The sequence below is a fragment of the Cyphomyrmex costatus genome, unplaced genomic scaffold (assembly GCF_001594065.2).
Source record: "Cyphomyrmex costatus isolate MS0001 unplaced genomic scaffold, Ccosl1.0 scaffold18, whole genome shotgun sequence".
NCBI lineage: Eukaryota > Metazoa > Arthropoda > Insecta > Hymenoptera > Formicidae > Cyphomyrmex > Cyphomyrmex costatus.
This window is the reverse complement of record NW_017275824.1, coordinates 2,551,851-2,563,242: the sequence shown is the minus strand read 5'-3', so window position 1 is coordinate 2,563,242 and position 11,392 is coordinate 2,551,851. Positions and strand designations below refer to the sequence as shown.

At 36.4% G+C, this 11,392-nt stretch overlaps 2 long non-coding RNA genes across 2 annotated transcripts; both read right to left on the bottom strand.

Annotated features, from left to right (window-relative positions):
* Positions 1-3,956: 3,956 nt before the first annotated feature.
* Positions 3,957-6,803, bottom strand: LOC108772195 (uncharacterized). The gene is made up of 3 exons (XR_001940668.1): positions 6,750-6,803; positions 4,398-4,564; positions 3,957-4,128 (listed from the first exon to the last, which is right to left on the bottom strand). It is a non-coding gene; the product is annotated as an uncharacterized LOC108772195 (long non-coding RNA).
* Positions 6,804-7,022: 219 nt separating this feature from the next.
* Positions 7,023-10,575, bottom strand: LOC108772194 (uncharacterized). Its single transcript, XR_001940667.1, has 3 exons — positions 10,498-10,575; positions 9,653-9,946; positions 7,023-7,165 (listed from the first exon to the last, which is right to left on the bottom strand). It is a non-coding gene; the product is annotated as an uncharacterized LOC108772194 (long non-coding RNA).
* Between the last annotated feature and the right edge of the window lie 817 nt (positions 10,576-11,392).

Genomic DNA, 11,392 nt, shown 5'->3' with positions numbered 1-11,392 from the left:
CTTATTTTAGGTCGAAAGATACACCAGATGATACATCCACATTTATAGTTACAGTATTAACGCAATGTATGTACATATAATTGTAATCGTTATTCCAAATGATTTTTTCTTTCTCTATTTTGAAAGAATAAAATCTATATTAGAATAAATTAAAGATTTTTACGAATTCATCGGCTCGTAGCTCTGTTTCTCTTTATTAATAAAATATATCTTGTTTTTATAAATAATAATAATTAAATAAATAATAAAATATATAGTTCTGTTACTATTGTTTATGGTTATCATAGCAATCTTTACATACGGTAAAAAGCATTTTAGAAAATTTCATTATCTTTATAAAAACTTTATTATCTAACATAAATGCCATCTAATCATTCTAAGTAGATAATGTCGAAGCGTATTCATTACTTTGTTTTTGCAATTAATTAAATCAAAGTTATCATTATGGATAAGATAAAACAGTATTAAGGTTGCGTTTTGCGTCATTAACACTAGTTTACTAAATAATTTTTAGTGCAAGAGAAGAAAACAACGTAGCTCTAGGCGGTAAGTTCAAATCTGTCGCCAGAAAAATTTCAAGATTATTTTTATGTCGTGTACCATATCATTTATAAGATATAGGTAGTATGTCATTGTTTAAGATGCAACAAATTCAAGATGCAACATTAAGATTTAATGATAATGATTGAAATTAAAAAACATCAGATGTATTGGAATAAAAATATGCTAAGTGTGACTACGCTGAGTATCGGTTGTGTAATTTGAAATAAGATGAAAATTGCAAAAGTGAATAAATTGAGAATATTTATAACTTTTCATTGATCAACATGTAGTCAATTTGTTTCACTTTTGTCATGTTCATTTCATATCGAGATACATAATTAATCTCTCGGAGATTTTAAATATGAGAAACTGATTCAAAATCATATAAAAAGAACAAGAATCAAATACTTATTCCTTTTTACTAAACTTCTCTATCTATTGAAAAAAAAATCTTTTCTTATATTTCAAAAATTCGAGCACATATTATGGAATTGTTCAGAATGGATTCCGATCAGAATTATTCTATTTTCCTTAGAAAACACAATAGATGTCTAGGGAACAATTCCGATGGGAATCTATTTCGAATAATTCCATAATACGTACCTTGATGGAAATATTTCGATGGGAGATTGGTTTCAACGTCGAATATTCCTCTTATAGAAATATATAGTCTTCATATAACATTGCATAAAACCTTGTAAGCTGGTGTAATTATTGTTATTTGAATTTACTTCTATAGATACTTTTATAGAATGACTGAATCTTTTCTTATCCTAGGTTTATTTAGGTTTCTTTTATGTTCCAAAGTATTTATGTCTATTTTGCAACTACAATAATCTTTTACTTTACGCTATGCTACAATTAGAGAAGTAGGACTCGTACTTTTTACATTCTATCAGAAAAGAAAAGGATTACATAGCTATAATTTTATGATACGTTCATTAATTTAAATGCAGAAACCTACGTCAAACGATACATATGCACAAAAAAATGGGGCAAGGCACTCTCTCAACTCGTTCTGGTATACGCCATCTTACATATTTATAACAGCTTTAATGAGCGCCATTACTAAATACATATGAAGGAATCCGCGACCGAGCAAACTAATCGACAACATGAAACTAATCTACGTTCTAGTCACGAAGATTCAAAACCATGTCACAATTATTCGTGACATTTTCATCAGGATATTTCCTCGTAGAGAATGTTTCGCTTGGAAATTTGTTATTCATTTTAAATATTAATAATATTTATAATCCGTTAAGCATTTTAAGAAGCCCATTATTCATCAAGCATTTTATAAAGAGAAAGCTTGTTTAATAATTAATATTAGAACGAAAGGAATGCTTATATTTTTGAAATCTAGTTTTCTTTATTTAGTCATTTTAAATTGCTTTATATTCATTGATTCGGTAATTACCAGCCTACAAATTGCGCCATAAGAGATATCAGATTTCTACAAATAAAAATTGCAGACTTTCCGCTTTTCCGTGCCGATTACTTTCACGCGTGGGTAATTCTTACTCCCCGCGGGGTAATGCAAATCTTAAATTTACTCCTTTCGCGTTTGTTCCTCTTCCATACGCGCGCTTTCTATTACTTTCTATCGCTTCGAAGATCTTTCGCGCACCGCCGCCACTGCAGCTGGACAGATATACCGGCGTTAAATAATTTCCGCACGGGGACGGAAAGTACTTTAAGCCGGCGCTATCTGCGGGTTGCGCCAACAAAAGGACGACAGGAATCGTTCGACAAGAAACCGATGAAGGGTTTATCTTAATCCACGGTTCACCGAGCAGACGAGCTCCTCGCCAATATCCCCTGGGCCACCCCTTTCATCGTTTATGCCCACCCTCTCGCACGTAACCGATCACACTTCGCTTGTTTTACTAGATATTTTTTGTTATCTGGACTACTTATAATCGTGACCGCGTTTGTAACGAGTCGAATAGTACATACAATCGCCGTTTTACCAGAAGCTTCTATAATCGCAACGTTTTTGTCTGAATCGATCGTTTCTTTCTCTTACCTACTTTCTGACGAGTTGTAATACATTTCTAGAGACCCTATATTAGAATCTAACCATGAGCGATTTTGTCAATATCCTACGAAGAGAAAGATATTTCTCCTTTATATATCTCACTCTATAATCTTGATTAAAATATTATAGAATAAAACGGTATAAGTTAATAAAATAATGAATATGTATACATAAACATAAATTACATTTTTGTCTCATGAAATTTTAACAAAATTGTTTGTGGCCGGATATAAAGTATCTAAGAATATATGACAACTCATCTGAAAGTAGGTAGAAGAAAAAAATGTTTCTATATTTCTCAAACTTGAATAAATTATTCTTCATTATTATTTAACGGAAGACATATGATTGATGTAATATATAGATACACATAAGATGACGTCAATAACGGTTCTTTCGAGAGCTCGCAGAAAAAAGAAGCTTGCTTAAATGTTCTGTATCAGACTACTTCCGGAGACCTCCGATTCTGCATTCTGAGTAAAAACACTTAACGAAGTTATTGGACGTCTTCGGACCGGCCACAGGATACCGTTAACAAAAACGTGGAACGTCGGCGAGCCTCGAAGAAACGAACGATGGTGGCTTGAAGTAGAACGAACCGGCCAGTTGGTCGATAATCTGACGCGATCGGTTGACGTTTTCCTGGAACGTTACCATTTCACACTCGCGGGTGGTAGAGGCGTTGCGACAAAAATCCAAGAGAGGGAAAGTCTGACGAATCGATTCGAAAGGATGTCATCATAGTCGAGATTGTGGATGGGCGCAAACACCTGTAACACCGTGTTCACGGCGTCACGTGCCCGGGTGTTGCCGTGACGAAAGTCCCGATGATCGTGCAAAAACCCGGCACGGAATAAAAAGCCGATCGGGCTCGCGCTGTTCGGAAGCCTGGGGGTTCCCGCCGTTGAGCGCGCTATGAGAAACGTTAAAGCGAGAATTTGTCATTAGATCGTGAGATTTGCGGTTAGATGATGCGAAATCCGATATAGTTCTTGCTCCGGTGATTCTTGGTCAATCGTTTATCGCTTTTCTCGTCGTTGTAGCGCAAATCGATTAATTACAGGTCGCTCGTCACTTTATCGCGTAACAATATTGTGTTATGTCAAGAAATAGAATTACCAGTAATATTTAATTCTTAGCTCACGCAGAAGCGGATCGACGATCTCACCTAAGTAAATTGAACTTTATCTTATGTAAGTGAATCGAAAGGTGTCCCATCGGTTTGTTGCGAGACCGACGAACTTTCAGTGTACCTTGATGTACGCGTTAAATACATCCAGATCGGACAAGCGTGCGCGTACTCAGTTCTCTTGATCATCAGATACATAGTCAGCATGACTCCACGATCCGCACCCTCGACCACCGACGGTGTCCCGCTGACTATTTATCTTGTTACATCGAAGTGATCCGATTCTAACAGGAGATCAATGACGGCCGCCGACCACCGTGGCTTCTTGTTGCGTGTGATTCTTTACGGAAATGTAACGATGACACAAGAAGCTTTATGGTATGAATTGAAAAGCAGTAGTATTATCTTGTATTTCCTGCAAAGAGAAAAAATACGTTATTTAATTATATTATCTAAGTGTCACACGTTACAAGTACAGTGAGGAATAATTTAATCACAAATTAAATTATTATCTAATAATACCTCATCATTAGAATACTAACATACTATAATGATTTGTATACTAATGATAATAATAATGTGCTGCTGAACATTTCATCGAGGTGACAGAGGTACGTTAGGAGGCCATGTGTTACCTAATAATTGCGGTAGGTAGTCACCTAACGGATATTTATTGCTACTTACTGATCAGAGAATGTAACGGGTCAGCCACTCTAATAGAGAACATCTAATTTTGTCCATGCGATCACGATCTAGCCGCTTCGTGTCCGAAAAAATTAATTCGATTCGAGGTCCACCCTCGGATGATAACATTGCTGGAGATATTGTTGTGAGTCGTCACCGCAACTATTCTGAAATATATGAAAGTATATAACAATCATCATACTACATAATTAATTTTTGTCATATTTTGAAAAAGTTTTTTTTTACAATAGAAACTGTAATTTTTTTAGCATGATAAATATTTGTCTGTATTAAGTTTCCTCTCTATCTTACTATTATTAGCTGTTTAATTTATTTGTAATATCGTGGGCGAAGCCATGATGCGTCGCGTCGAACTTCGATTATCGACGAACTACGAGACAATTTCCTTTGGACGCTAATCAATAGCGTCAACGCTATTAGAAAAGCACACGGGTCAGGATAATATGGATAAACGAAAATGCTAGGGCGGATAATAGCAAGAACCGGAACGTATGTCAGCTCGTCATCATCGCCGAAACGTCAGTAGGTGTTTGGCCAGGTCGCTAATGTAATATTGTTTGCCGGAGAGTATCGGATGTAGACAGCAAGTAACTCGGGAAAAATCGTTAAGAAAGTTTCTAAAACTTGTGGACAGTGTTGTATTTCTGATCGTCTTTAAAAGATAAAAATATTCTCACGCAATACATTTTTTAAATATTATATATATGTGTTACAAGTTGATTTTACGTGCAGCGTATCTATTTTTATTGAAAACTGGAATGGCAAACTCGAAGAAAAATCAACTAAACAAATAACTACACCACAGTAATAAAGATAACGATAATATTTCAGTAATTATCGCGCGTGATACTTTGCACGGAAAATTGTTAAGAGAGCCCATGAGTTTATATGATCATCGTTATATTTCCGATCGTCTTTAAAGGATAAAAATATCAGACAGGATATTTCTCTTCTCACAGAATATACTTTATATAATTACAGAAATTATTACATGTGTTACAGAGACGATTTTACGTATTTATTTATTACTGAAATCTGAGAATGCAAAATCGAAGAAAAGACAATTAGAGAAATATCTACAGCAATAAAGATAACGATAATATTTCAATTATTATTGCGCGTGATACTTTGCGTCCACACTATCGAGTGCCATAAAATGCAACCTGGTGGAGCTGGCGAATTGCGTTTTCCGCGGACGTTGCCGTATTCCCGCTGTGTTCATCGCTTCGTCTAATTTACGCGGGTACGATATGTTCCGATTAATCGCAGGCCAGTTACACCGGCGCGAATTAACTTATCGCTCTCGCGCTCGGCCCGAGCGCAACATCATTCGCGCTGCACCGACCAATGCAGCAGCGACCGCCTCTCGCGTTGCACCCCATGCGCTGGAAGCATTACGAATCAGGCGTAATACGTGGAAATCATAAATATAATCAACCAAGTGGGAGCGCGCACCGGACATAAATTGCTCCTGCATTAACGAGATCCGAGCGCGCGTGCAACGTTCCCTCTCGAACATGCGTTTCCCCGATTTCCAGAGAAAAGCAACAACGGCTCGTTAGTCGCTGCAGCATGTGTTTACGTCAAACCTGTTCCTTCATTAATCACAGGGTTCATTAAAGGAGCAACTTTGTTTTGATATTGTCTTGATAATGGTTAGACTTACATGGGGTACGGGTTGCATTTAAACTGAAGAGCGTTAAGCATTATTCGGATATTATTTCGTATACTTATAATTACGTTCATTAAAAATGGAACGATATCATATTATTAAATGGATAACTTATGTTTTGAAAATTAATTATGAAAAAATGGATACGCGATATATCCGAGATAATGTTCTTTCATAATTTATAGTTGAGAAATATTTCTTTAGCAAATCTGCTATGCGAAAAAGAATTATGGACTAGAACTTTAATATTTTCGTACTGTGTTGGACTTTAATGTATATTTATTTATGGAGGCATAGGAGCGTATCACTCTCGAAGGAAAATCGCTTCCTTACTTCCTAGCGTATATGTTGGCTTTAATTATGATACTGACGCGCATGACAGACGTTTTACTTCTCCTGATCCTCGGTTATATCGCAGTACAACACGATATATATTTCCGTTTAAGATAATCTAGATAGCCACTCGAAAGCATGATTTGATGCGTCTAGCCACGCTCGTGTTGCGTGTTTCCGCGTGTTGATTTATACCATAAAGGTGTAATTGTGCACATGCCGATAAATAACGAGAGAAATAATAAAAATCGCGTTATTTACGTCAGAGGCGAACAGAATCATATTAAGGTCCATATATAAATTTGCAATACAACAGCGATACTTACTGGAAAATTTTCGCGAGTCAAACACTTCCGTCAATCGCCGTTAAATTCGTGAACTCCAGCGTTGATCAACATCGGCGACGGATTCTCGTCACGGTGCAATCGCGAGGTCGTTTCTTCTGTTCACCGGTCAGTTAATAGCTCCGTTTCTTTCCTATGCCGATCCGTCATTGACTTCCGAACGTGTCCGCGGCCAACCGTTTCGCGACGCCGTAACTCGTGCCAATCGACGGCGGATTTGCGTGACCGTGACGCAAAATGCACCACGGTGCCTCCCACTTTGTTCGATTTTTGCGGCGCGGCATTTTAATGTCTCCTAGCAGCTTACAGTGATTCAGCCATCGTTTCGTTCTTTGTAATTTATCGTCTTGCCGACCTGCTGCGTCCTTCCACGCCGTCATTCTAATAGTTCGCACGTGCTGCGGATTAAACCAAATACTGCATTAACTTATAAAGTAGCCCATAACTGTATTTTGTGAAAATAGTAAGAAACGGTTTATTGTAAATAATTTTTTTAAGCATCGATATATCTTTGATAAATATTATATGAAATTATGAATTTTATTTGCATTAATTTATTATATTTAAATTGACATTTTTTATAAATAAGAATTTTTTGCCATCTCTTAAAATTTATTAGTACATAATGGAATTACATCAGAAGAATTATCGTAGATAGACATTAAACTATGTTTACTAAATCTATAACACACCTTTCCATAGAAAGGCAATCAATTATTTAGGAAAAAGCGCGACTGAATGTAAAAACTAAAAGCATTTCTTAATCAAAGTTCTCTTTCAGACTCAACCATTAAAAATTAAATTATTACGTATTTTATAATTATGTCTAGCGATTATTTACGATCTCGAAGGCGATCACCCACATAATCGAATTAACAATGAATATAAAGCAACGGTCACTTCTGAATCTTTATCTATGTATTTATAATAAGCACAGTAAGAATAACATTAAAATATTTCTATTTATATGTCAAACAAGTATTAATATTAATAAGACATGTTCAAAATTAGAAATAAACCATTTAAATAAATCTTTAGCTTTACAAAAACATATTTTATTAAATACATTTTCAGCATGTGACTATATCATGTTATTTGTATGTGTGAGCATACCTTTAATTTAATTAATACTCTGACATTTTAACCGAGCACATTTAATGTGCGTTAGCCTTTTATCTTCTATTAATTTGTCTAGCAATTATTCAAATGACTGCATGAATATAATTATACATACAACACTCACTCATTTTATCATGATAAATAGTTTATTCGCGATAATTATCTTAGTTTGATTAACATTTAATTAACCGTTGATTATTCAATTATGTGAAAATATTTCGTTACACTCAATTGAGCCCTCATGCAGGTAATAAAACGGCCATTAGATAATAGCCTGTTCATATAATTACACAAAAACAAATTGATGTCAATTTAAAATTAAATAGAAAGTATGTGAGTTTTATTGATATCAAATTAAGTACCACATCTTAATTGAGTATTAAAAAATATATACTTAAGAAATAATTGTTTAATTGTTTTCTGTAATTTATTACTTAGAATAACAGTGGTAGCTTTCGAATTATTTGCATTGGCTCTGATCTTATAATTCAACGTAGAGATATAGTTGTGCCCTCCAAGTTCGATATCATAAATAACAATTTCGCGGATTTCCGGGTGAGGCCCCCGTTCTCCATAAGAAACCGCAGAGACCCAGTAGGAAAGATGATTGGCGACCAGGAGGGAGAAACGAGTTTATCCGAGTGGAGCCCCCGCGCCTCAACCCCCCGCTGTCGAACGCGCGATGGGAATAAAATGTGAAACTGTAAATTGTGCGTGGAAAGAATCGGTCCCTGGGCGGTCGTGGTGGTCGACCATGCTTTTCGTGGAGTCGGGGGTGGAATGGCGGATGGGGGTGGAAGGACTGGACGGATGGCGGGAAACTGTACGAGAAAAGATCGGTTCTCGCTCGAGCAAGACGAGGATCTTTGAGGATTTAAATGCGCGTTCGGGCGAACGAGATGGAGGGTGTATTTCTCGTAGATTCGAGGGTTGGAAATTTGTTAGGTTACGTCGGACTATCACTCCCTAGTGAATATGAAAAAAGAATTCCTCACGAAGCTTTCAAGGGTCGGCCACGGTTGGAGGCGGTGTGTCGGTGTTCCTTGCCGACACCCCTTGCCCCCGGACGCCGTGAGAGAGCGGCCGTGGGGGTTGAGGTGATGGTTGTACTAGGAGAAGCTGGTGGCCGGAGGGTAGGAGGGATGTAACACGGTGCCAGGAATATAAAGCGGGGGATAAAGGAGATGGCGGTCACATATGCGACTCGTAAAAGCTCTTCTGAAAAGCTGCATCCGTTCTGCCACCGTCCTGCCCCCTTTTTTCTCTTTTTTCACGACGATTCCGTCGGAAGAAGAACCCGGCCTCCTCCATTCCAACGACGACGTGGCTTTCGCGCTTTCAACGTCGCGGTTCACCATGAAAATTTGGCTCTGAGATATGGTTTAACGTGAGATGTCGTGAGAAATATCCGCTTATTAACTTAATGGATTGTGCTGTAGTTTTTACCATATAAAGCTTATTTATTCTCATGTTTCATGATTATCAATAATGCGTATAAAAAAAAAATATATATGTATATATAATACATTTTTAAAAAATCGATAGTATTTCATATTTCGAAAAGGAGGAAGTACAAAGTTTTCATATCTTAAGACATCACATTTGTTTTTACATTAAAAATAATAGTGATCGATATAGTCCTAACACAATAAGATATTAAATTAAAAAAGAGAAGATTAAAATCTTATGCTATCAAAGCGTTGCATAGTCACAGGTCGGTTTTTAAGAGTATAGCAACGTTGCGTTTCTATGGGAACGTGACTTACCCCGGTTATCTCCTAATACCGGCGAATATTAAGAAATGCCGTTCTCGAGTGGCATTTCCGTACATTTGCGGACAGAAAATGAGCCATTCGTTTGCCGATTGGAATGAGGTACTGTCTATGCATGGCACGGACGCGCCACCATACAACCGTCCCATAAATAATCGTCCTCTTCTTTTAACCTAAACCTCTTTGCTCTCTTTTCGGCCGCAACCCTCCTTTTCCATTCATCGCTCTCTCGCTTACTTTCTCTCCCTGCCTCGATGCGTGTGTATTCGAAGAGATCGTACGAGCTTCCTAGGATAAGAAAGACACATAACTCTAGAATATAGCAGAATAGTCAGAAACATAATGGAAACAGTGTGTGAGAATATGTAATTGTATAAGAGATATTTATGAAAAGAAGTGTTATTGTAAAAATTATTTTTTTTTTATTAATACGTCTTCTTCAAGACATTTTTATTTTTTGAAATGTATACAATTATTATAACATTTCGGTAGCATGGTTTAATTTTAAAACAAAATTAATACTTTTGCTATTTAATATCAAAAGAAAAATTATGATGAAGCATTATGATTGGTAATTATAATTATGATTAATAATTATCAATATCTCATTAAAAAATTTGTAAATGATAAACAAATAAAATTTTCCTTTTTGAAACTTTAAAAAATTTGTACATATATTTGCTTCTGCAATAAGAAGAAGACATCTGTTTTACGATGTTTACTTGAAACAAACATCGCTCCCTTTCTCTCGCGCCATTCTTTTAACTTCTTAGACATAAATGGCGAGTTACAAAAAACACCTTGTTTTGAATGCGACTGCTTTTTGCGGTAGTACTGACCAACGCTTCCAGACAATTCTTGGCGGGTTTGTCGATCGTTTAATCGTCCATTTCCACCTGTCAGCCCAAGTCGATGGAAGCACAAAGGCGATCTCTATCCTGAGGAGAAACTCTCGCAAGAAAGCGAGGCAACATTCGACTAGGAGGGTTGCGGGAATGGGTAGTGAGGGAAAAGGATGTGCGGGCAGGGCAAGAAGAAGTCTGACATTCGAGGAGTCGACAAAGATTATGAAGCGCATACTGTAGCGAATAAAAATGGTTTCTGCGGTGGGGGAGAAGCGGAAAACAGACATTGTTCGTCGCAGAGAGTTCCTGGAGGATGCTTCATGGGAGAATAAGAGAAACCACAGTTGTGGGTCTAACGATAAACGTTCTGCATTTAGCGTACGGTATATAATACTTTTTACGTAATGTTTCTTTAACTTATTTTCATGTGTAAGAAATGAAAAATTTTATTGTTATTAATTTTGCTTTAATACAAGCAAAGTACGAAAAAATAATAATGATAATAAAGATACCTTAAAAATTGCTGCAACGTGTCTTAAAATTTTAGCCTTTTACATACAAAAATGTGTAAAACTATCAAGATTACTTTTACATTGTAATCAAAATTTTTTCAAGCAATTAGATGTCATACGACAACTGTTCTCGTAAATATATTACAGAAGCTTGCTGCAACATTTACAATTTTACTGCAATATTGCTGGAATGTTACATCGTTGCTGCAATATTGCTAAAATTATCTGTGCTGTACGGACTAAAGATTAAATTATTATGATATATATCTCGTACCTTGCATCGGCGCATTATGCATCGAGTGTTGCAAAATTAATTACCACTGCGATCCAACCCATGCCTAGTGCGAATGAATCGAGATGTTAAAAAAAAAAAAAAC